The sequence below is a fragment of the Myotis lucifugus genome, unplaced genomic scaffold, assembly GCF_000147115.1.
Source record: "Myotis lucifugus unplaced genomic scaffold, Myoluc2.0 scaffold_2, whole genome shotgun sequence".
NCBI classification, from domain to species: Eukaryota; Metazoa; Chordata; class Mammalia; order Chiroptera; family Vespertilionidae; genus Myotis; species Myotis lucifugus.
Window position 1 is genome coordinate 20,402,162 of NW_005871050.1, and position 2,950 is coordinate 20,405,111.

The window sequence follows — 2,950 nt, forward strand, 5'->3', positions numbered from 1 at the left end:
TGAAATAAAGGTTAAACTTTCCTCCCTCAGAATTCTGCTGATCCTTCTCCCATGCATTCTGCTGCAGCATATTGGCTAGTTGCAAGTAGAGAGCAATGGGGTTGTAGCAGGAGCACCCCTGTGAGTGACTCCATCCTGTGCCCGCCTGCTTCACAATGCCTACGCCATTTAGACCTCGGTGTCCTGGCACAATGAGCCATTATTAAACCTGTGTCAGTCCAGGAAATGGGGACAGGAAAAGGGCTTTGACGTGGATCTCTGCATGGGGAAGTGGCCACTACTCCCTAAAATGAAGGATAAGAAACACTGGGAGGAATCCAGCAGGGCAGCTGAGATCCAGGGCCCTGGGATTGGTCAGGTAATTCCACCTGGAAGGAGGCGAAGGTTCTTTCAGGCTCCACTTTAAAGGTAGGGAAGTTGTGGCAGGGCCTTAAACCGTCCCTTCACCCCCTGGGAGTTGAAGGCAGCTGGGTTTTGTGCGATTTCCTGTGTTGACCTGAAATACAAAAAGGCAGCCGCCTGGGCCGGACAAAGCACCTCGGGGTCCTCACTGTCCTCCTCCCTCCTGCCCTGAATAATCCCACTCACCGCTGCCCAAACTGCAAGGGAATGAGTGGCAAAGGAGCCCTAGCCCACGGCTGGGAGCAGCCAACAGCAGTGGTTGGGGAAGCCTGGGCTCGAACAGGTCCTTTGTGGCCAGGAGAGGAGCCCCGGGAAACTCCAGGAGTCGGAGGCCTGCAGGCCCGTGGTGCTTTGGTCTTCCTCTCCCTCTCTGCACCACACGCGGCTCCCTCATGTGAACACGATTTTGCAAGAGGAGCGCGTTCTTTTTTCAATAGGAGGGAAGGAGTAAATCCAGGCACCAGTCAGGCGGGAGAAACCTGTGAGCGGCTCTGACTTCGGACCCAGCATCTCCTCGCCCGCCACCAGGCGGTGTGGACGTCCAGGGCTGCAGCCCCGGGAAAACCGAGGACGGGGCGGGGGCTCCGCCAGCAGGTCCTTGGGGAAGGGCACGGGGTGGCGGGGCGAAGGGAGTGCTGCTCTTGGGAACCTGCCTCTCACCTGAGGAGGGAACAGTGAAAGTCTGATGCCCTCGGACAAATGAATGATGCAAACTTGCAACATCAACATCGTTTGAAAGCATTACTTGTTTAAACAATTTTCCCTCCAGTTTTGCGACTACTGAGCGGTAAACTTTCCGTTGTGCTGTTCCTTCTTTCGCATTCACCGTTTGCCCTCTTGCCCGCAGGGAACCTACAAGGGGGACAAATAGGTTCTCCTGAGAAATGGCCCAGGACTAGAGGTTTCCCCTCCGACTTTCCCAAGCCCACCTCTCCCCGCCCCTTCTCGCACTGTGGACGGTCTGAGGACCTCCCACCCCGCCCCGGGGCGGGGCCAACGCCGCGGGAATCTCACTGCCTCCTCACCTTACCTGCAATCCCCACTTCACCCCGACCCATCCCAAGGAACAGAAGAACTGGTCGGGTGCAGCAGCCGGGGTCGCAGTGGAGGCCCGCCGGCCCGCGCGAGGAGCAGAGCTGACCAGGTCTTTCCATGCAGCGTAGCCTCAGCCAGGTGGGTCCGCTCCGCCCTCTTCCCTTTGCCTTTCCCAGCTTTTCCGTGATGCGGGGTGGACGCGGGGGCTGGGCACGGACGGGAACTTGCTCGTTCTGCAGCGAGGGGGCAGCCCATTGACCTGGGCCTGTGGTGGCTACTACTGGTCTTTCTCTGATTTATTTCACTCAGCACAATACCCTCTAGTTCTATTTATGTTGTTGCTGATAGCAGTGTTTTATTTTCTTTCTGTGCCTGAGTCTCATTCACAAATTGTATGTATCCACCACTTTTTTCTCCATCTATTGATGGACGCTTAGATTGCTTACATATTTTGGCTATTATAAATAATGTTGCAATGAACATAGATGATAGATATGTATTTATTGCTATTTTCTGTGAACTGTTGATGTCTTTTTCTGTTGGCTTGCTACTATTTATTTATGTGTGTTGGACTTTAAACCTTGTTGAAAGCAGCCACGTGCATGGACTGCACAGAGTCCTCCAAAGCAGTGATCCGCGCCTCTAGCATATCTGTTCCAATTTTATTGTCTTCTATTACACACTGTATCTGAATTTAATTCCATATCACACCCAATCCTGTTTAGAAGAGCCCCAGACCAAGCCGTCTGCTTGAATGCTCCCGTGGAGCTCCCCTAATTTTGCCATACGTGTGTCTCATCCCAAGCTTACACATCCAATAAGATGGAAGACTTGGCAACAAGTGCAGGTTTTTTGGATTTCTTTGACTCAGGCTGTGCAAGGCATTCTTCTCTTAGCCTCTGCTTTCCTCCTCAACATCTCCAAAGAGAGCAATGTCATCTACCTCTTTACTCTCTGTAGCTGTACTTCCTGTGGCATCGTCCACATGAGCAAGGGCCACACTTGCCCAAAGCTTTCCTCACTCCTGGCAGGCTGACCTTTTTTTTTCATAAGACGTGATGTGATGGTTATACCAACGTGGGGGATGATACGAGTCGGCAGGTGGTGGGTTGAGGACTGCTTCAAATACTGCCACATCTGCTGGTGGTGCACATACCCCTCCATGTAGCACCTGGTAGTCGCTGGGCATCTGGAGGCGAGGCCACCGGGTCTTTTCAGGTCTCTGAAACCCATGGCAGCCATTGATGTGGGAGCTGGGCGGCAGCAGAGCAAAGAGCAGTGCAGGTGTTATCGATTGGGGTTACTGGCTGGGACCTCGGTTCTTTTTGTCAATGCAGAAAAGATTTCACGGTCAACAAAAATACAAGTAGTATAAAATGGGGGTTATTGAAGATCCCTGCCAAATAAGGAGTGGGCCTGTCCAGAGGGCGGGAGGGAGGGAGGAAGGAAGGGAGGGAGAGAGAGAGAGAGAGAGAGAGAGAGAGAGAGAGATCCCAAATTTCTGGGTTTAAAG

The 2,950-nt window shown here is 53.0% G+C and overlaps 1 pseudogene; it reads right to left on the reverse strand.

Annotated features, from left to right (window-relative positions):
* Positions 1-2,011: 2,011 nt before the first annotated feature.
* Positions 2,012-2,670, reverse strand: LOC111826852 (annotated as a pseudogene).
* Between the last annotated feature and the right edge of the window lie 280 nt (positions 2,671-2,950).